Raw genomic sequence first — 23,921 nt, 5'->3', positions numbered from 1 at the left:
CTGGGAAGCTTCCTCAGTGTGTCGTCTGTGTTATTACTCTATCCAGGGCTGAAAAAAATTCCTGTAGAATTTTCTGCTGAACACACAGCAGGCAAGACAATGTTCATGCTGTACAAGTTTGCTTTTTGTAGGTATTTCATTAATTTTTCTGTTGTTTCCTGCACTATCACTTCTCTGCATCTTGTATCAATTATGGCAATTCACAAGCAAAGCTCTGTGAAGTTCCTAGCAGTACATGTACTCTTACAGGAGATTTAAAGGAGAGTTTCTGTGATAGACTGAAGCTCCCTGTTGACATCAATGAGATTCAAAGTTAGATAAAGATACAGCAAGTGAATTATGAAAATGAGTACATTTGTTCAATAGCTTCCCTTTCATATCAAGGTATTAGTAATATTTACTTTTTTACTTGGAGTTCTGTTTCAACATAATTTCCTGCAAAAGAACATATTCTTCAGCAAATTTCATGGCCTGGGAATCTGAATATCAGCAAGAATTAAACAATTTATGATAAGGATCCCTTTAGCCTTCATTTAAGACGTTATAAAAAAGTATTTAAGGCATGATAGAACAAAGCTCTTTATTTTCTTTAAAGGGTCATTATGGAGGGCTACACTGCATGTCAATAATGGACAGTTCCACAGAGCTGTGCATGGCACACAATCACATAATTACACATGAAAAAATGAAATATTCTTGCAGGCTATTTATGAAACATTTCCTTTATATAATGGAAAGGGACTTCTAAGCTTTTCAAGTGTAGACAAATTATATTTTTCTGGGATCAGGCAAAGTATCAGGAAACCTTGCAATCAATAATTCAATTTACCATTTCTCAGGATTAATCCTTTTCTTAATGACTTTTTCCCCCCTTGTATTGATATGGAATCTAGATAGAACTAACTTCAAGGCTGCAAAGTCAAAAATATATTGTTCCCATGTTGGAAATTATAATGGTGAAAATAATTCAGACTGACTGAAGACAGAGACAATACCACAAACTAGGGCATTCCATAGCTATTATAATTATTTTTAAATACTTGGTGTCAGAGGAGCAAGGGAGAGTGTACCAGCAGTTAAATTTCCATACAGTGATTTAGTGATCTTTTTGCAAGACAGAAATGATGGATAAAACAGATTTGTTGGCTCTGCAGGAGATTATTGAGAATGCTTAGAGCTGAAGGTAAATCTATGTGCAGAGAAGTTTATAATCACAACCTCAGTCTTGGTAAGACAGGGTAGGAACCGTGTGCTCTGCCACATTAGAACACTTCCACAAAAATCTGTACATTGGGCAGGATTAGTCCTTCCTTCCTTGGAATCAGCTTTTGGGCTCCTCCCAGAAGTGAGCACAGTGATCATGTGCTTTGTATTAAACAACTACAGACAATGGTGAGCACTGGGTGACAATTGCTGTGTAAGCACACATTAAGGGGTTGTTGGCCCTGGTGGTTTCTTTTTAAGGAAGGCATTGATCTAGAACACGGCTACCCAGAGTAAAAAAAATAAACTACATGAAAAAAAAAATAAGCTCTCAGTTTCTTAACAAGAGAATACCATCTGGAAAAGCTCAGCGGAACAGAGAGAGACAGGTGAAAAAAAACCAAAACAAAACAAACTTTTTAATTAATAGATGTTTACAATACTAGTAGCTAAAAAAAAAAAAAAAAGAATATTGATTCCTGCTTCTATCAAGGTTCCTTGTGCCCTGTCCACAGAGCTAGATGTATTTTTCAATTACTGGCAATTTGGTCCCCAAAATTAATTTTATATTAATATATTAATTTTGAGTTATAGAAACTACTAGGGCATTTATAAGAAAAAAGGATTTTTAATTTTTTTAAATAGACTTAATTTTTTAATATATGGATCCAAACATTTAATTTTGACAGCTCTAATGTAATATTTTAAATTTGTTTTGAAATGTGGTTTTTAATATTTTAAATTGAAGAAAAAAATGTTCCAGTTTTTAGAGACAAATTAATCAACTTCAGACTGATACCAACAGCAGTTTATTTTAATTTATTTTATTTAATAATTATAAATACACTACACAAATAAATGACATTCCCCCTCTCAAAATGATATATAAACTGGATATAATCTCAAGGACAATCAATTCATTGTTTTGTGATATTTTAAATACTGGAGTTCTCAGGAATATCTGCCGTGGCCCAGGATCCTGTAATTTTTAAAAGTCCCAGACCTGCAAAAAACCTAAGTGAATTCTAGTGTAAAACAGCCATCAGCTCAGCAGAAGTTAGCTGAACTTAAGTTCTTTTCAATTAACTTTATTTTCCAAGAAAAACTCTCCTTTCTCCACCTTTGGGATTAGACAAGACAGGGCTGCTTGTAAATTGTTCTTACTGTCAGCAAGGAAAAAGTCAAGTATAATCCTAGATTTAGGACTTAGAGAACTGAAGGGTTACCTAAACTCAATCTTGCACCTTTTTCCTCTGCACTTTTTTGTAGGTGTGATGGACCAACTCATAGAAATATTTCATGGATGAAAAATCATCATCACATTATTAGTTAATTAAGTCTAGTGAACTCAATGATCCTGGCAGAAAACCTGGATATTTTTCATTAAAAATGAAAAGTGGTCAATGTTCTTTGCATGCTGTAGCATCCAAAAAAAAAAAAGTAATTAAGCCTCACTGGTACTTTTGTCAAGTTTTCTTCATTTTTTCATCATTTATGGATCTGTTTATAGAAAAAGGAGTTGGTCTCAGTTGAATTAATGGACTTTTTAGCCTTTTGTGCACCAATTCTGGTTAAGTAATGTGAGTACTCCAGAAATGCAATTATATAATGGTATAGGTATTCACAAGCTAAATTTCATCAGGTACTAGATTTAACATATATTATAGCAGCTAGTTCCTACTAATTAGGTAAACATCTGCTAAATAAGAAGCACCTGGGAGCCTTGAACTTAAAGCAAGACTGGGGTTCAAGAGATCTTGGCTGGGTTTCTATTTGTACCAAAGACTTACTCTGTATGCCAGGTTTTCCCACTGCAACCTTTCTGACAGGCCTTGACTGACAACAAGTTGATCCATATTTGATGAGATTATTACAAAATCTCTTGTGAGAGTTATACTGAAGTTACTGTTGTTGTGGGAGATAATTTTTCAGACTCACAAATGGGAATAAAGTTGTTTAAAAACCAATTTTAATTAAAGACGTGAAGAAAACTCTTACAACACAGATGAATGTGATCATTCTATACAGTTCTTGAAGAATAATATTCTAGAGTGTCTTCTCTAAAAACAATCTTGCACTTTATGCTAGACCTAATGCCTCTTTTTCTGCTGTCTTCCAAAAGCTGTGGCTTGTGCCCACTTGTACTTCACAGACTGATTAAGGGAACTTTGGCAGCTTTTCTTTCAGTTTTCAATTCTCAGCAGCGTTGGTTCAGAGCTGTGAAATAAGCACAGCCTTTTTAGCCCAGCAGAAAAGCCTAAACAGTTTCCTCATAAAGGTTGCATACAGTCTCTTCACTCTCTCTCCCAGCCTTTTGCCTTTGTGTTTTGGTTGAGAAAGTAAAAGACTTTTTACCTCTTTCTCCTTTACTCCACCATATGCCAACATAATGATCTTTCCTTCCTGCAGCTCAACCCCACTCTGATTTTTTGGTGAAGGCTTGTGACAGTTTTAATTTCTTTTTCTGCCTCAACATTGGCAGTGTATGTGCTTTTCTACCTTGAGATTCACCCAGGTGGTTGATCTGCCTAGTTTTATTCTGGATACTTTGGTTACAAAAAACAGGTCAATTTTTCACAAAGTTGTTTTTGCTCATTCTTTGCAAAGGAAAGCACAGTGCTTGAAGTGTTTACATACAGGAAGGGGAGGAGGGAGAGAACAAATGTGAGATGATGCTACTCCTGAAGGGGTTTCATCCCTCAATACTTGTCTTTTTCTGAACTGTGGTATTGCTGTGTAAATTTCTCTTCGACTATAATGAACTTACAGTCAGTTTAGAACAAAATAAGGTCTCCCCAGCTCTGGGCATTTTGCAAAAGAGAAGCCACAGGACAATGATCTGAGAGTACACCTCAAGTTGTCCTATATTTCTCCTCAGGAAGGGCCTGACACCCTTATTCCTTATTTCCCTTCAAAGTCAGAAAAATTATTGCACACTCAGGACCTGATTTCTCTGCACCTTAATTCCACTTTGTATTTCTTGGGGTTTCTTCCTGTTAGCTGTTCAGGTAGTCTGGGCAGAGCATGACCCTCATTATGACATATGCAGAACCTATCATAACATTTTCATAATAGCCAAGACTTCCATTGTTGCATTCCTTTTCATTGCTAACCCAATTTATTGTTAGTTTGACCTGTGTATATGTTATTTTGTTCTGCATCCTCTATCCAAAATTCACCCTATTTTCAGATACATTCTGACTGCAACCCTTAGACCTTTTATTTGTCTTATTCTTACTTTTTTCCAGCTTCATGTGTTAAATATTTATAGCTTTCTTCTTTATGATTCATAACAATCTATCAGTATTTCTCCAAGTCCCAAATGTAAAATAAATCTATGTAGGTAATATATGACACTGGCCAAGTCTAGAACTGTGACTTGATACCCAGTACAAGGATGGACAAATTAAAAGCTAATGCTCTAAGCCAGTACATCCCAGAAAAAAATAAAATAAACCCTAAACAAACAAATAAATAAAAGAGCTTGAACTCCTTCTTTTGAAGCAGCTGATCACTGGCTGTATGAGAGGTTAGAAAAAAAATATTTTCAGCAAAACTTCAGGGACTTTGTTGTTGTTTACTTTTGTCTGTGGAAAGAAAGCAAATTTAATTTTTATTTGTGGGTTACTTTGGGATTCTTTAAGATCAGAAGTAAATTAGAATATTTTGTCTACAACTTGCTAACAGGTATAATCAGAAGCCGGGATTTCTGTGCACCCTGAGAGATTCATTTCCAAGTCCCTTCTGGTTCCTAATCATAAGAGCTCTCTGAATGTATTCAAATGATGAAAATAGAAAAATAGCTCAAAATTTGTTTTACTAATAAGGAACTGTCTTTTCACAAAGGAGGACTGAGAATCACATAAAACCTCCAGGTTCAAATCCCACAACAAAGTCAAAAGAAGAATTTAAATTTTATCTTCTTGAAGCTAAGAGAAACTCTCAACTCTTCAAATAGTTATACTTTTCAGAAAGGTACCTTTTTCTATTTAGAAAAAAAATGTGTCTGGGACTGAAGTCACTTATTCAACACAAGCTTTTTCCAAAAAAACTGTTTTTGTATTATCTTAATCCCCCCAAAAACATTAATAAATCTCAAAGTAGTATAAAACAAGGAAAGAAATTCTGGTTTTATCAGCTCTCTGACAGCTACAGGGCTTATTACAAACTAGCTGTTGCTTGACTATGTGGAAATAAAATATCACTGCCATACTGATACAGGTCCCACATCTGGGAAAAACAAAAATGTATACACAAAGCTTTTTCACATAATTTCTTGTATTTCCATGCATTTACCATGCATGTTTTTTAACCTGTGGATTCTGAGGGTGTGTCATTCTTTAAATGTTTCATCAATTTCATTGACATCAGGTGAATTACTTTCAAAATAGGCAACTGATGCATATGTAGTAGCAGCTGCTATTTTTTTGTAATGTTCAGTACAGAAAAACTTCTGAGAAGGAAATAATATTTTTCCTTTCTTTAAGGAAGATTTCTGCCTAAAAAATATAAACATGATATAAATAGTGGGCACTATATTGTTATCTAAGGTAAGCTGCTTTACCTTATTCCTGTAATTTTCAAAAGTGCATTTGTATGAATTGGACTGATAGAGTTTTTTTAATATGGATTTTTATTAGTAAATGGTGCAATGTGTCATTAACAGGCCAAGAGAAAGCTCTTGACACACCAAAAGTACAAAAAAAAGAAGATATAGAATTGTAAGATATCAATGACCTGATTACTACCAAAAAAAAAAAAATCTCAATGGCATACCAGATTATGTCAACTAAAAACTACTTTCTAGTACTTGAAGAACAAAAATTATAATCTATGAAGGTCATATAAGAATTACATATAATAAGATCTATAACAATTTTCTTTGTTTGAAGATATAAATAGAATTTTTCCTTTCTTCCCTGCAAAAACAATTTTATTGAGCAGGAAAATTGAAGGAATAAAATCCTCAGAAATAGAGTTATATAAAAAATGAACTATGTTTCATCAGAAAAACATTTTTTCATCCAAATCAGAATATTGTATGGTCAGAAACTTAATTGTATCAAGACAGAACTCTGAGTATTTTTACTTGGAAAACCAATTTTTGTATATACAACAGAACTGTACTTAGTTAATGTCTAAAATTATTTGTTCTGAAGAAAAAACGTTTTTAGTATGGATAGTCAAACAATACTCCATTGCAATGATATGTTATTTCCTAACATATTTAGGATATGATATTCCTAACATATCCTAGGTTTCCAGTCTTGACCCTCACTTGAATTTTAGCAATTTAATCCTTGCGAGTATTATTTGTTATTCTTAATTGTCCTTCATAAAACAAGTCTTTGCTCTCACAAGGCGTACTGCTGGTAATATGCATTTATAGGTATACACTTAAATGGGAAAACACACTTTTAATCAGTCTAGATTTTATTTTGTCTGACAAGAGAGCAAAATGTTATATTTGAGAAGTTCTAGGCCAAGACACAGTTTGATTCAAAAACATTTCTTTCTTTATGGAGGAAATATAAAGGCTTTTTTGTAAAAATGGTTTCTTTGTATGAATAATTCCTGTTACAGAACAGAAAGTGGCAGACATAAGATAAGAACACAATCTTTGTTCCACAGAATTTAACATCAAAATAGTGTCTCAGTAACTAAATTACATAATAACAGCTTATCAAGTTGCACATCTTTGTCTACATATTCCTTTTTGCTTCCCTGAGTGGTCTAAACCAGGCTTCAATCCTATCTTTTACCCACCTACCTGATTTTACCAGCTAATTCAAAGAATCTATTAAAATTCACAAAGTTAAGCAGCAGCTGTGGAAGTATTTGCAGGGTCAAGCCCTTGTAGTTTAAATCTTTACTACATGTGTATGCAGAACCTAGCAATGGGGGGCCTTGAAAGCTCATTTGCATCTCCTTGGCAGAAACCTGAGAGCAATTCTTTTTCAAAACTCAAACTCCACCTTGGAAGCCCTTTGAGGAAAGGGAAAAAAGAAGGGTACAAGCCTTCCTGGAAAAAGAACATTTTTGCAGTCAAGTTACACGGAAACAACATCAAAAGAGCTTTTCAGGTAGGAAGACTTTTACACTCTGTCATTCAAGATACATTTCTTAGTTTGGTATTCATGGGAAAATTTTGGATTCTCTGTGTATATATTTTCTTTTAATTGATATGAACTTATTTAAGAATATATATATATATATGTATCTATATATTTGATTTTACTTTTCACTGCATATGTGTAGACCAAATTAATTTTGCTAGGAGTAGACAGCATATTTGCATTTCATTAGTATTCATTTTCACTGTATTTTACTAAAAAATGTAACCTAAAGGATTGTAGGCTGTGCAGAAACTAAGCAAACTCATAAAGACCCCTAAGAGTCTGTGTGGAGAGGTGGCTGAGAAAATGCTGGGGTTATATATTAGTTATAGGCCCTTGATTCAGAAAAAATATATCGTTTGGAAATGACTCAACTGTTATCTTTCAGGAATCTTTTTTAGTCATTTTTTAAATCAATTTTTTACTGAATTTTCTTTCTTATCATAGATATTTTCCTTTTATTCTCTGGCCTTTTAAAATTTTGTTATAGATAGAACTGAGAAAGAAAACATTTTTCTCCTTGTAGGAAACTTCTCACCTGAAAGATAGAAACAATCTTGATAGCAAATCAAGATAGAAATTTTAAGTGCTGACTGTTTTACATAAATTTAGAAATTGACTCAGAAATATACTGATTTTGTGCTGCCATTTCAGAGATAAATAAATTTTCCCCAAATCTGAAACATTTCCTTTACTCTTCTGAGTCACAGTTAGAGCTGGACCAGCTCCCTGTGCACCGGGGTGATGAGCCCAGCCACAGTCCTCAGGCACCTCCTTGGGGACAGGACATCAGCCCCTGGCTTGGCACCAGGAGCAGCAGAACCATCACGAGCCCAGGCATGGCTGCATCATGATGGGGACTTTGAAATGATGTGCTCTCTCCCATGATGTGCCATCTCTGTGGCCATGGTCTCCCCAAAGCATGTGGAGAACCTCACACATGGTCACCATGGGCTACAGCAGACTTCTGCTGCATCTCACCTAGGAAATAAAGGTGGGGAAATCCTTGCAGTTCAGAAAATTACTGTCATGGTTTTCTAGGCCATACTCCATCATGTATTTGGACTATTCAATCTGTCACTTTTTTGAGCAGTTTCCAATCACCTGTGGCAGGTAGAACATCTCAGAGATCTAGGCATGCAGCCTACCTGGGCAGTGAAGGAATTTGTCACTACGACCATGTGGACCTTTCTTTATTGGTTGTCCTCAAGGCCCAGGAACATTTTTGGTCATTGTTTATCTAACTGGCATGGTTGTAGTCCCTGAAACTTATGTCTGCTCTAAAAGCCCCCACTGGATCAGTAGAACTTTGAAATGTGCATTACATCAAGGGAATTGCAATCTCTGTGAAGCTCTCCAGAATATGATGAAAACACTGGCTATCCTACTATAAGGTGAGGCAGCAATGGAGAAGCCTAACATAGTGTTTTACTGAACCAATTCAACATGAATTATTTGCCATTATCAAAATATAATGATATTGTACTTTGCATTGATTTTTTCCCTTTCTTGAATCCTATTGTAGCTTGCAGTATGAACTTCAGAATTTACTAGTTACCTCTTATATCACTATTTGGGCAGTTCTAGCTTAAAACACATAGATCTTCCGTTACAGCTCTTTTATTCTGTTTTATTAACCTGTTTGTTTTAATATAGACTCATAGGCTGTGTTAAAGGTGCTCCAAATTCTCCTTAGTGTGTAAGTGTAAGAACCCCAACAGGCACTGTTAAATATCATCACTCTGCATTTTATAAGTTGTGGTAGTCATGCCTTTCAGCAAGACACAGTGTGGTATGCTTACATTTCTCTGCTTCTCATTTATATGTTAATAACTCTCAAATGCCTTTATTTGATTCACATTCAATATTTTATAGTGAATTGAGGTAGGGGTACCTTGTCTGAGAATAGTATCTGTTATTTTCTTTTGGTCAATCCTATTAATGGAAATATTGTAATTAAGCACATTGGCAAAAAAAATAAAAAAATAGTGATGCAAAAATTGTAGTTGTTGAAGGTACATCATTGATCCCGAGGGAAATGATAGGAGTATATTAGAAGAACTGAATTATTGAAATTCTAAAAACTCTATGAGGTGCTACAGTGCAGAATGTAAGATTATCTACTTGGGATCTAATAATAAGAATTTCTTCTATAAAAGTTGATATCTTAACTGAAAATTCGAAAAGAAGAAAATATGTCAGAGTTAACCATATATTGTATACATGAAACTGGTACACACAAAATAAGAGACCATATTTGTGACAGCCAGTAAAGGTCAAGATTACTAAAACTGTTTGCTGCATGAGGCACCATCACCAAAATTTCATTTTCAGGGTAGGTGTAGTTCTGATCCTGTTCACTACACGGAAGATGAATCTAACTAAAACAGATAAGGTTATTAGGAGAATACAAATGGTATGTCTCCATTATGAGACAGAATCCAAGTAATTTAGCTGCTTTGCTAAACTGAATGACAAATGTGGAGAGGGTATTGTCAGTTCCCACATAAGAAGGGAACTCTGTGCCAAGAGAAGTAAATAAAACACCAGTATTTCCAATATCTCTGTCTTCTAGCAACATTACTATGTACTCTTTAACTGAACACGTCTTCTGTAATGACAGTAAAGGAAATACTTGAGTTGTGTAAATTACTTTGGCATCTTAGGAAACTCTTTATAAAATATTTAGATGTGGAAGAGGAAGGAGAAGGGTGGTAATGGGAAATGAAGGTACAAGAAGAACCTCTTGTTGAGAAATGAGACAGGGTCACAGACAGGTCTTCCTCTAGGGGTAAGTGTATGTGGTTGCATGTGAAGTGTGATCACACTTCAAATGCATCTGTAATTAAATTGTGTGGCTTCCACTGGGGGAAAAAAAAGAAAAACAAACAAAAAACCCCCAAAAAACCAAGAAATGTTGACTTATAAAACCTAGAAGATGCAATATTCGAAAGAACAAATAGGCCCATATATTTAAACTAAAAATTGAAGTATCTGGCATTTCTAGAAGTGAGATTCCACACATCCATGCAGAGATACTTGGGGAAAAATGTACTTTCATATAGAGATATTTCAGTTTATTTGAGGTATTGTGTAACATGTTTATCCTCAATAACAAATTATGTTACTGAGGCTTGGGTGTCCATTCCATTGTTCTCTTTTATAGTTCTACAGGCTACAGGACATTATTCATCTCTCTGTCCATGCCAAAACAATAATAGATGAATATGGGTTTAAAATTCACTTTCTATTTTGAAACTTCAGACTTCTATGTTACCAGGGGCATACCACATATCACATCATCTTTATGCAAGTCTTGCCATTAAAAACAAACAAACAAAAAAAGCAAAGGAAAAAAAAGAAGATAGGATGACAAGAAAACCACAAAATGGCTTTGAGGCACATAATGCAAAACTAAAGATAAAAGATCAGCATTTTCTACCCTAAAAGTGATATTGTTTAAGTTAAAAACATTCCATTATTCAAATAAGATTGCTTAAAGTTAACAAGTTCTGGTGGTTTCTGTGGAAACAGGGTCAGAAAGCTATAGGTAGTCAGCCTGCCGCCGTTAGCTAAGAAGGAGATCTCTCACTTGCAGATTTCAGGAGTTGCCTGCCTGCTGGGAAACATATAAAAAGGCAGCTTCCAAAAGTATTCTGCAGGGTTTCAGACTAGTGAAAAAAACGTAAGGTTTAAAAAAGGAGAAAATTGTAAAAAATTATGAAAAATTACATATATCTATGAAACAAATCTGTGCAAAAATAGCAAATAATATTCAAAGTATACTGATTTTATTTTACAAAATATAAATATTTTTAGCTTGCTGTATTAAAAAAAAAGGGAGATTTCAGATTATTTGGTATTTTTGAGAGAAGTTTAATTGCAATTATGGCAAGAGGTGCTAAGAAAACTATTCAAATTGTAAACCAATTAGCTCTGGTGTTAGTAGTCAGAGGCAGGGCAAAATAAGAGACAACCCATAGAGGTTCTGGATATTGGGATTTATTTAAGAATCAATGAGAAGAGTGCTTTTATCCTTTTGGTCTACCTCATATACTTCCAGGCTCACTGTCCTTGGTGCTATGTTCACTAGATCATAACTTCCCTTCTCAGCAAGGCTGCCACTGCTGGTCTGGGGAGTTCAGTCAGAAATCATGTCAGTCCACACTCACAGTGACTCCTGTCAGTCCCAGGAATATTTGCCATCATGGGCATCCCCTAGAGTTCATCTCTATGCATTTCCCACATCTCAAGGGTCCTACCACTTCTAGAATCTTTCCTCTAGGCAGGATCTTCACCTTTTCTTTCTTGGTCATCTTCCTATTTCTAAGACCACTTCTTTGGGAACCCTTGCTTTCTACCCCTAGCCCCCAGTTTTCCTTACCTAGATAGTCTGTCTGCAGAAGCACAGCATTGGATCAGACGCCACAGTCTTATGTCTCTTCATTAATTGGATGATTCATGAAGGAGAATTAATGATGGAGGATAGTGACAGCAATATTATTTTTGGTGCAATAAGGAAATAGAAAACATGTGGCAGTAGAAAAAAAGGATAATTTTGTGGAGGGTCAGGAAATAGTGATTTGCTACTACTCTGAAAGAAACTACTCTTCCTGACATGCAGATTGTTTAGGTATGTGCACCCAGTAATGGGCTCAAGAATACACACATTGCCCTTTAGGAAGGCATAAACCAGATTCCTCTGCACTTCTTTTATCTCATTCTGAGGAAAAATCTGTTTGACTTTACTACAAAACAATATTTTGATTTGTCCAGGTTTGAAAACACAACAGTAATGAGCAACATCTTTGTAAAATGCTTTCTTTGTGGTCTTTATGGGTTCCTTTCTTACGGTTTCCTTCTCAAAGACCACTCTAATGCAGGAACTTGTCTGACTGATTGCTCCATACTGCTCTATTTAAACTCTCCTTCTTTCTGTGACCTTTATTCCCATGGGTATTCTTAATGTTGCTCTCCTCTTAGTCCCGGCCTCCTTGATATTCATCTTGGATGCTGCTATCACTGCAGCTTTGCTTTGGCCTTTTACATAGTGAAAGGGTGAATGAATCACAAGAGACCTCAAACAGATAGATGCTAAAAGGTGTGATAAGAGTGCAGAGAGCTGTCTTTTCATTTTTCACCCCTACTTATGCATTTTCTCTGTTCCTTGCAGGTTTTATGCAGGTGTATTTTTCAGGGTAGTCAGGCCTGCTGAGATGTAAAATGAAGCAGTGATAAAAGTAGACAGATGCATAAAAAATGAGATTGTGACGTTCTGTTTAAGGTGCTTCTGAAGGAAACAAAAGGAAGGGGGAGAACTCTGTGAAGATTACTCTTTTAGCACTGTATTCTTCCCTACCTGTTTTGTTTTTCCTTAAATCTCTTAAAATTCCATAATTACTAGGGAATCTGAAGAGTCATTAAAAAGAGATACACGAGGATAAGCATTTTCTCATCTATATACTTGCAAAGAAGATCATATAAATATAACCTCCTCTAAAAGCTTAAAAATAGATTGTCTTTTGAAAAACATCTGGATTTTGTAGTCAATCTTTTTTGTAGGTAGAATAAAATGGTGATAATGAATGATGAAAAGTTGTCTTTTATGAGTGGATAGCAATGGGCATCTTTGTGTTGCATTAGAAGCTCAAACTTTGTCCATCTGGTCCAGTTTTTTATTTTTACAGTATAAAATTTTATTTATCATAGAAGCAGTTTTTCAAGATGAAGTGTTTTTAAAAAGTATAACTGATTGGGTTTTTTGTTAAAGTATTCAGGTCCAGATACTATTCTCAAAAAAATGGAGCAATAGGCTGTGAAAATGGAGTTATACTTTCAAATTGTGCAGAGAAGAGGTTTAGGTCAAGGATTTCTTTTCCATGGTCAGCTTTCAGTCAACTTTCTGACTTTTTTATTGATTTGTTCGTGTGGGGCTAATAAACTCTGTTTGGGATTTCATTCTGATAAATACCACAACCCAGATATACAGGCTTCATAATGTCTTGGGGGGCTGAAACAGAAAACAGAATGAGAAACTGTTGCTAAAATCATTTCTCCAATATCCAAGACAACATCCATGTTGGCTTCAAACACTTTCTTATGCTCTGAGCTTGCAATGCTGCATCTATATTAACCACTTTTACATGACAAGTGAAATTGCACAGGGCACAAAAAAAAGCCTTATTCTACTGTACAATCTTCTTTCACTTTGATTGCTTTGATTGCAGAAGAAAGTTATTTGTCAATGTTACAAAGATAAATACTGACTTCCTAGTGATACTATCAGAAAATACAATGTGAAATCACAATTAGGATCTAAATATCTACTTCAATCTAAGATAACAATTAAATTTTATCTTCTAATTTGTGCAAATTAATTGTCTGATTCAAAATCTCCATCACTTTACATTTTGCAGAAATTACAGACTAATCTTGGTGACTCTAAAATGTGTGTTCCACTATATTTTGAAAGTACCATTAATATTATACCATTATACCATATAATACCATATTAATATCTTAGTACCTACCTAAGTCAAAGCCTGGGAAATGCAAATCTAACTAAGTTTGATATTTGAATGACCTTTGATAAATACATGCTGCATTTTGATAAAATAAATGATTTTGAATACATATGTAAGAGTGAGTAGGGGTTTAGGAAAAGGTTGTTTATCTATGTCTGTAAGCACACACATATGCCTATGCACACACAGATACACATATCTACATAAAATTCCACAAAAGCACAGAAGCTGTCAGTACTCTTAGGATTTCTGGCAACAATAAGGCTTCAGAATTCTAGCCACAAGTATTCTTCAATTACTCTTTCACAGTAGTTTTTTAAATCCATGTGCCATTTCTAATAATAAACCTATGAGAATTTATGAATGACTTCCACCAAGGAATAGCTAAACTGCCTTAAGCCTACTAAGCTTGGTAGAAATCAAAACAATGGAAGCCACTATGAGGCTAAAAGGAAATGGTAAACTCTCAGCTTAAGACCATAACTTTGTGCAGTCTTTTGGCTGCAAAACTGCCCTAGAAGTGGCAAAAGATGAAAAGATGAGCAACATTTGTTTTGTTACCTACAAATAAATTTGTACTGTCAATTAACAGAGATAATTGGGAAGAGTTCTGACTAAAAAGACAATTTAGAGTATAAACTGACTTGTTCACCAGCAGCTCCTTTGCAACTGCTGCTGAAGTTTCTTGTTCACACAGACCACAGACTTGTTTTGGCTCTCTGCAGTTTCCTCCCTCTCTGCACCTCTAAGTCTCCTTTTGATGGACAAAATGTGTGAAAGGGCCACAAACAGTTTTTAGATACAGCAGCAAAGAAATGCTCTGAATCTCCCAACCAGCACACATCCACATTGCTCAGAGAAACAGCCCTCTGGGGAAAGGGAAAAGGGAATAAAAGGAAAAAGGGAAAAAGGGGAAAAACAAAAAGAGAAAAGTGGCAATAGTATACTCTTAAAGATTCTGTGGAATAAATTAAACAGGTGAGGGAGAAGGGCTATAAGTGACAAAAAAAAATATTTTGTACCATAGTTGGTACATTTCCTTTATAGCTAACCCTGAGGCAAAGCTCAGTTAATGAAAGAAAGCTACAGACTAATCTTGTCATTCAATGCACAGCTCTCTCACATATATCAGACTGATTTCAAGACTAAAGACTATATTAGCTGTTGCCCTGAGAATTAAACCTTCTGATCTTGTTTTCATAGTTTCTAGCCACTTTCCCAGCAAAGTAACTATAAACATAATGTTTATACATTCCATTAAAGAAATGTCTTTTGATGGATATTTCTCATGACCAGTGTGGTTGAGGCAGGTGAGTAATGTAAAAATTGCCTAGCCACTACTAGCAAACTTTCATGGACCAGTGTGACTGGAACGAGTGCCTGAAGACTGGAGGAAAGCAAACATCACTCCTAAACCTCAGTGATAAATTTTAAATAAATTACTGGCCTAGTAGATGAGCAGGAATCATTGATATTACCTACCCAGTGTTCGGGAAGGGAGACAGTGTCTCCTGTAAGAGCATCAGAAGCAGGTTTGTGATAATGTGGGCTGGATGAGAAGAGAGTGAGATGAATTGAAAGCTGGTCCTTGTACCCCAGGGGTAAATATTAGCTCCAGTCCTGTTTAACACCTTCATTAATGATTTGTATGATGCTGTGCCTTCAGCCAATTTGCAGACAAAATTGTACAAAATAAGGAGTGGTTGATACACAAGAAGGTCATGCTATCATCCATAAAGACCTCAGCAGGACCACAGAATCACAGAGTGGTTTGGGATGAAAGGGACTTTTAAAAGTCATCTATTTCAACAATCTTTCAATGATCAAGAGAACCTTGACTAGATCAAGTTGCTCAAAACCCTGCCCACCTGACCTTTCCAGGGATGGATCATCTCCAGCCTCACTGAACAGCTTTTACCAGGGTTTCACCATCTTCCTTGAACAATTTTTCTCTAATGTCTGGTCTGAATCAACACTCCTTTGTCCTTTGTCCAAACTCTTATGCCTTGTCCAGTCACTACAGGCTCTGCTAAATAGTCTGTCTCCACCTCTCTTTTAAACCCCCTTTAAGTATCAAAAAACCTCAATAAGGTCTTCCTGGAGCCTTCTCTTTTCCAGGCAGAGTAATCCAAACTCTGTCAGCCTTTGCTCATAGGAGAGGTTCCATTCCTCTTCAATTCCATCCTTTTTGATCTCTCCTCTGGACCTGCTCCAAAAGATTTATGTCTCCCTTGCACTGGGGACTCCAGAGCTGGAGACAACTCTTCTATGAGGAAAGAGCTAATGGATTAGGAGAGGCTGGAGAAGAGAAGGCTCATCAGGGATTTTACCAATATCTAAAAATATCTTATGGGAGAGTGCAAAGGAGAGGTGTAGAGTGTCCTTGGAGACCTTCAAAAGTTATCTGGGCTTAGTCCTGAACAACCAGCTCTAGGTGGTCTTGCTTGAACATGGGTGTTGAGGACAAGATGATCTCCAAAGTGCTCCTCCAACCTCAGCCATTCTGTGATTCTTTGGTTCTTTGATATGGTTTGGGTGCTATGGCAATAACACTTCTACTGAAGCTCTAGATACGGCAGAGCTGCAAGTCTATGACAAAGTACTGGAATCTACAAAGAATTTTTGAAACTTCATGATGCATACTCTTTATGATTCTTCTCAATGCATTGAAATGCTCTTAAAAGCAAAAATAAAAGGAACCTCACAAGGAAACTACAGAAAAAAATATGTAAAAATAATTTTCTGGATACATGTCTCTGCCAAGGAAACTCTGCAGGTGCTGCTGTAGGGACTCTGAGAGCACTGACAGGACTTAGTGGCCCTGACCACTGAGACCCTTGCTCATGGGATCAGGGCCCCATTTCAGTGTAGCCCTTGTCAGATATCTCTTGAGCCATGCTCTCATTATCCTCATCTCTGGTCCTGTCTCCTGCTGCCCTTAGTGGGCTTCCTGGGTCCATCCTGGCTCCAATTCCCTTTAATGGATTATTACAGGACATCCAGCACAACATATTGCCACACAAGCCTTCCTTTTCTGCTGTGCAACTGTGTTCCATCAGCGTGGCCACTGCCCATGCCAGGGTCACTAACAGCTCCCTACTCTCCCTTCCTTCCCTGGGGAAGTTCTGCTTCTCTGCTCCCAGATACATATGACTTCTCTACCTTCCCTGTTACTGCTGGCACTCTCACTCTCTCAAGACAGATTTTTCCCCCTAAACCTTTCTGTATCTTTGGATTTTTAACTAGTTTCCCCTTTAGGGAGTAGCTCATTTCTAAACTATTGCCATGTCTGATTGACACTTCAGCCAAGCCCTCATGAAATTTAGAGTACGATCTTGCCTTCAGAGTAAATTCTCTCTTAGGTGATACTCTTTAAAGAGCTTTTGATCTCCTACTGCCGAGTTCTAAAACCTTGCTGTTTACTTCTCCTTTCGCCCAGAATTAAAAATATAGCTAAAATGTTAGGGTTTTTTTTTTTTTTTCCATTAGAAATGAGCAGAATAGCAAAAAGGATAAAGATGTTTAACGCATATGAAATAAAAAAAAAATTATTCATGATGCATGTGTGTAACCCATGCATGTAATTATATTTTGACATGAAAAAAATCTAAGGACAAATCAAGTGCTGGTAAGAAAATCTAGATTCTGAGTCTACAAAGGGAGTGCAGTGTGAGGCACGTGAAACCTGCCTAGCTTTTTCACGTTTAGTGTTCATTGTGAAAAAATAACAAGAAAATAAAACCAAATATAGTTACTACTTACCATGGAATTTTTCTCCATCTTCTTTTTAGTTTCTGCCTTTTCAAAGTATGTATTCCAAGTCCAAGACTAACTTTGAGAACTAGTGAGTGTGAAATATGAATTTCTGAAAAGCCAAGACTTTTTATTTAATCCCATAACTATTTCTAGACAGTACCAAGATCATGAGCTATACTTAAACTGGATATCTTTTATAAAATAGTGGGAACCTGAACCATCCATGAATCTGATCTCTTCATGCAGATATCTATAAATGAAGAGCCACTCTCACATAAATAATCACGGCCAGTAATACTTATTATTCCCCTTTGAGCAATTAATTTTCTGTATCCCAAGTCAGAACATGAATTCTTTACTATCTTAGCTTGATGTTTTGAACACGTCTTAGGACCAGTGGATTCCCCACAAGCTTCATAGAGACCATTTGCTTTCTTCCTAATTTTTACCTATTTAATCTGGAGTACTTCTATTTTCATACTAGGATGAAAAGACAGTAAAAAAATCCCCAAGAAATTGTCAATAATAAAAGAAACACTTAAAATCAGATGATTAGAGGAGAATTGGACCTTGCCAAATATATAACAACAGGCTGTTTAATATTTTAATAGTAGAAACTCTTGGTTTGCCAGTTATTGATGATGCTTGTGCTGCTCAGGAGAACAATTGCATTGCCTTGTTCTTTAATTGATCAATAGGTAACTTATAACAAAATCCTAAAATTTCCATTAACAACTCCTCATAAAGTCCTTCTGAACATACAAGATGCTGCCTCTGAGAGTAACTGTGTGTTTTGCATATGTTAACAAACGATTTTATCAGTGAAAAGCAGCAGTTTGGTATTACTCATGACCAATTGCTACAGTGTTGCTTCCTTGCCGCTGTTAGCAGAAGGAGAGCACTGGAGCAGAATTCAATTCCCCAGTATCATATAGAAAAGCAACTCTTTCCCGTGCTTCTAGATTCTAATCCAATAATTACCTCTGCAAGAAGCTGCATCCATCAATTACATCCATTATATTGCACATGCCTTGGTAGTGCTGGGGGCTTATAACCACTGTAATTCACTTGCAGAACTCAGCCCATAGTGAAGTCAGACTGTGGACCTTTATATTCACCTTGGAACTCTAAGGCTATCCTTGGTCATCCAATAACATCTGTGTATTACACCTACTTTTTTATACACATCTCAAAGCACAGATTAAGTCTGTCCTGACAAGATTGTGTGAAAAAGTCTGTAGAATTGAATAATTACACAATTATGCATTACCAGAAGCCAGAGTTTTGTTTTTTTTTTTTTTTCTTAAAAGAAATCTTTACTTAAATTTAAATATAGAAATAAAGAATGGTAGGATAACAACCATAAAATTTTGAAAATCGTACTCTTCATGGATAATGCAAGAGTAATCTTTTATAAACAGTGAAATTTCTTGTTGTTTTCTACCCCTTTTCTCTTTTGTAATATGGGAACTTCAGAGCTGGAAAAAGAAAGAAAACAAATAAAATTTAAATTAATGTGAATAAAGAGATGTTTTTAAGGTGATTATGAGCCATCTTAGAGCAGGATAATAAATGAATGGATATAACACCTGGTAGTGTGAGTTTTCATTAAGGCTCCTTGTTATCTGGGAGTATAGAAATAAGACTGTATTGCTGTCTATATTGACTGCTACTGAACTGATTATTAAGGTTGATGTATCATTATAACTGTTCTTTTAAACAATGGGTGAATGGTTCAATACAGTTGGATTTTCCTTCATGGTCTGGAGACAAGTGAAACTAGTTTTAGGTGCTAATACACCTGGATTATGATTATCATGCCAATACGCAAATCCCTAAAACAGTTTCAGGATTGTTATGGAGAGTAGGTACATAATTTGGTTAAATAGTTTTTTTATTTATTGTTAAGATATTTAATGGTTTGAACATCATGTGACACTAGTTTTAATACTGTAGAATTATTGGTTTAATGTCTGCAACAAAACCAAATTGCTGTGCCACATCTGTCAAGATGACGCTGAGAACCTTTCCCAGAAATTACGTCTTAATAGAGGTGAAGATCCATGCTCTGAGTGCTGCTCAGCATCTCATCAGCTCCTCTAAAATTCCAGTGTCAGAAACTCAACAAACACAGATCAATCTAATTCCCTAGCATCAGCAGAGAATTGAACTTGCAATGTGCTTTCACTAGAACTCCAATGAGTGCATCAAAACCATTTAATGTTATCTATCAATGAGCTTTTGTTTCCTTTGTTTGTTTGGGGTGTTTTTGAATGTGGGTTTGTTGGGGTTTTTTTGGTAATTGAATTTCATTACTATGTCTTTAACATGCACTTTTCCTAGTAAGTTATTCTGTTTCCTCTGTTTGGTCTTTGCTTGATTTGCTTGCACTTTTGAGATTAAATGACACGTGCTATTATGGAACACAGGTGACACAAACAAACAAACGTATAAACACAGCGAACAAAAAATCTTTTAATGGATGCTTTAATTTGCACATAAATTAGGTGCAGCAATCTAAAAGTTAATTAAAAATGGTGATTGGTGAAACTAAGAGTTATAATTAAGCTGTCTTTCCTGGATGGCCTAGTTAAGAAATTTTACTGAAATAGTTTCCACTACTTTTTTATAAAGATGTATTGTAGCATGCAAATCACTTTAAATATTAGTGGCCTGAAAAAGAAGAGATTATGTAATCTTAATTTTACAACTTTAAAATTTATAAGCACTCTAGAATAAAGCATGACAGTTTATGTTACAATAAATTAATTACAATTAATATACAGTTCTAAACTGTTACTATAAAAACTGTTATGGTGCTCTCAGCATTTTAAGCAAGAGAATATCTCTTGTTCCAGAGAATATCTGTGTTCCATAGAGCAAAGAGGCCAAATTCTGTAATGTCCTATATCCTATCAAATGGTGATGAAATAAGCACATTAATTAATAATACAGTGTCTGTCCTCAAAGCCTCTACTCTGCATTACATATTCCAGAGCATAAGGTGCTCTTATTTATAGAAGCTGTTGCCACAAGGTAGTCAAATATTTCCATTTTTTTTTTTTTTTTTAATTTGGGATCATCTCTTATACTGTATTTCTCATTCCCACTTTTAATTGTAGCTGTCAGCTTACTAACAGCTATTGTGAACAACTTGAAAAATGTGACAGAAGCATATGTGAAAACTGATTTTCCCAAAGATCATTTCCTTTTCCCCTTTATATTTTAATTATTTTCAGAGTTATGTATATTATCATCAGATTTTTTTATCAGGTCCATAAAGTGTTAAATAACCTGAGTGTTAGCATGGAACTTCTCTAAAGAAAAGCATCTCTGTAAAAAATTAGTAATAAAACTAATCAATAAGAATCGTAGAAATCTTAAGCTGGCCAAATAATTGCACAATCTATTAAAAAGGATTATCTTATATAAAAAGTTGTACTCTGTTCCATTGAAATGTTATGAGGTTGCAAAGTTTACTATGTACTTAATTAATGGACCTTCAACCAAACCCCCTATTCTGAATACCTTTGGAATTTGGAAAAAATGCAGATTTCAGACTCTGGTTGGATCCTAATGGTTCAGCTGTGCAGTTTAAAAATTATGCATTATTTATCCGAGCATTTCTTCTTTTAAGAGTGCAAAAAATGCAGAGATATATCCTATTTTCTGCTCAGACAGAGTTAACTTTTTCAGTTTCCTTGATGGAGGTGGAGCCTGCTGCCATCTGGGTGCATAAAGGTTGTTATTCTGTACCAGGCACGTCATCCCTGGGGGTTTTGGCTTTGCGTAGATTTATAAAGGAACGTGCAGCAGAACCATGGCTGCTCCTTCCTCCTTTTTACAGGGGAGAAAAGCAGTAAGAAGAATGACAGGTGGGGTTGCATGGATGGTCCAGCATGGGAGGATTTGTCTGTCTTTCATTGGCTCAACTCAGGGAAAAAATGCCAGCTGTTGCAGCGCCTGCCATTTTCTCCTTTGTCTTAGGAAGCTGGGTGTTACTGGCCATGGTATAATTGGGTCAGCTGGGCCTCTGTAAGCATTTTCTTCTTTTAAATACAGTCACCCTTTTTCATACACTGTTGTCATTGGTATTGCTGCTGTTACTGTTTGTTTTCCTTATCTTATTGCTCTTTTTTCCAGTGAATTTTTACCTCAACCCATAATCTCTGTCTTTTTGTCTCTTTTCCACTAGAGAGGGAGAGGGAAAGGGAAGAGGCTGCTTGGAGCTTAATTTCAAGCTGGTTTTAAATAGAAATTGATTCATTCTTAGCCACCTTTTACTGATGTGTGAGATGTTTCTCAAAAGCTCGCCTCACCATCTGCCCTGGAGTAAGGGAACATTATCAAGTGTAGTTCTTAGAAGATTTACTATGATGACAAATTACCCATCACCACCCTTGTGGAAAATATAAAGTTCCCTAAGTAAATCAGACTTACAGAAGGTTATATTCTCACTCTGCTAATCCTGTTTTGGCCCAACAGAATTACTTCACATAATCCACATTTGATGTAATCATGCAAGCATGAATGAAATGCAGGTTTGGAAGAGTTTGAAGAAAAATGCAGCTCTGAACTTATGTATCTTTGCCTCAGAAAATGACAATGCCTTAGTGTTAGGATGAGTATTATCATTTCTTTTTTCTTTACACTTTCTTTCTCCCTCAAGTTCTTAACAAAATAACTCTTATATAACAATCTTCCCAAAAAGATCATTTGTTTTGGAGTCATTTATAGGGGGAGAATAACATTGATAAGTTATTATTTCTCCATGGCATGGGACTTAATTTGTTGTTAGTGCTATGCAGTGACAGATCCCGTTTAACTGGAGTATAAATGCAGGAATTTAGAGAACTAAACCATCACTAAGTGCCATGCTTATTCAAAGACATTAATTTACTTGGGTAATTGTTACAGTGTATAAGCAATCATTCATTGAATGAAATGTTTGGGCCTAAGAACAGTGTGATTTACAAATGTGCTTATAATACGGTATTTAAATGGGAAAAGAAAAATTAAACCAATAGGAGGCTAATTAAATTGAGTCTATTAAGAAGAGGTTTCAAAATATGCTCAGTAAGTATCTAAAAGAGAACATGAGGAGATTATATTAAGGGGTATTTTTGTCCTTCTGCACAATCATCAAGTATCAGATTGTTAACTGAGAGGACAACCCAGCCACTCTATTTTATGACTTTGTACAATACACAGATCAGTTACTTGAATTACAGAATCATAAGAACATAGCATGGCTTGGCTAGGGAGGGATCTCAAAGATCATCTAATTCCAATACCCCTTCCATGGGCAGGGAGACTTTTCTCTAGACCAAGACGCTCAGAGACCCATCCAACCTGGCCCTGACTATGTCCAGGGACAGGGTACCACATCTTCTCCAGGAAACCCCTGACAGTGTCTCACCATCCTCACAGTAAAGAATTTCTCTGTTTGCCAAATCAGAGATAATGTGCCAGCAGACTTTGGTCCCCAAATTTTGCTCAATAGTATCTGAAAGTAACACATTGTGAACAACCCAGTCTGTCCTAGTCTGATATTTAACTTTTATCTTTTTAATATTCACAAAGCAGCACCAAAATGAACCCCAGACTAGTGGGTACAGCCTAAAAGCTTTCTGAAAGTGAAAATAGACAGTGATAGATTTTGGTTTTCTCCTACATTTTTGTCTTTTTTTTTTTTTCCCCTTGAAATAGATAATTAAAAAGCACTATTTTCATAGAAAAACTCATTCAGTGTTTTGAGGCTTGCATAAACAAATCAGCTGTGAGAACTGACTGTGATTGTTCTAGATGCAGTTTCCCTCTTTGGTTCAGTCAATATTAAAAAACCTTTGAAGTTGTATATAAATTATAAAAATGGCAGAGTGGATGGATGTTCTGCATACTTATAATGGTCAAGCACTTAGATCTACCACTTGTACTAGCAATTTTAGATGAGAACCACTGAGAATATAGTCTTAGAGAAGTCTTAATTTAGTAAATAGATAAAAATGACTATTTATCAAATTATTGTATACATTAAAAAAAAATAAATCTTCCTGCCATTGTAAATGTCATCTAATCTAAAAGTACTGGCAACCATAAAGGAAAAAATTATCTTTGTCTAAGGTTCACACTGGAAGTCATATTTCAGTATAATTTCTTTCTTATTTAAAAAAAAAAAAAAAAGAGTAAAGAAGTCTGGAACTTGGAGTTCTCACACAGCTAAGACTAAATAAGAAGAATCAACACTATCTGATATAAAGAATACATAAATAAATAAGCCACCAAGTCTTCTTTACAAAACATACAGAATCAGTAAAGGGCT

General features: G+C 35.6%; 1 long non-coding RNA gene across 1 annotated transcript in view; it reads left to right on the top strand.

Moving 5' to 3' along the window:
- The first annotated feature begins 7,172 nt into the window (after positions 1-7,172).
- The window catches only part of LOC107200031, a 30,219-nt gene continuing 13,470 nt past the window's right edge, over positions 7,173-23,921 (top strand). Inside the window, exon 1 of the long non-coding RNA XR_001519466.1 lies at positions 7,173-7,286. This is a non-coding gene — a long non-coding RNA (uncharacterized LOC107200031). The remainder of the gene's footprint in view (positions 7,287-23,921) is intronic.

The sequence above is a fragment of the Parus major genome, chromosome 1 (assembly GCF_001522545.3).
Source record: "Parus major isolate Abel chromosome 1, Parus_major1.1, whole genome shotgun sequence".
In the NCBI taxonomy this organism is placed as follows: Eukaryota; Metazoa; Chordata; class Aves; order Passeriformes; family Paridae; genus Parus; species Parus major.
This window is presented reverse-complemented; position numbering and strand designations above follow the sequence as displayed.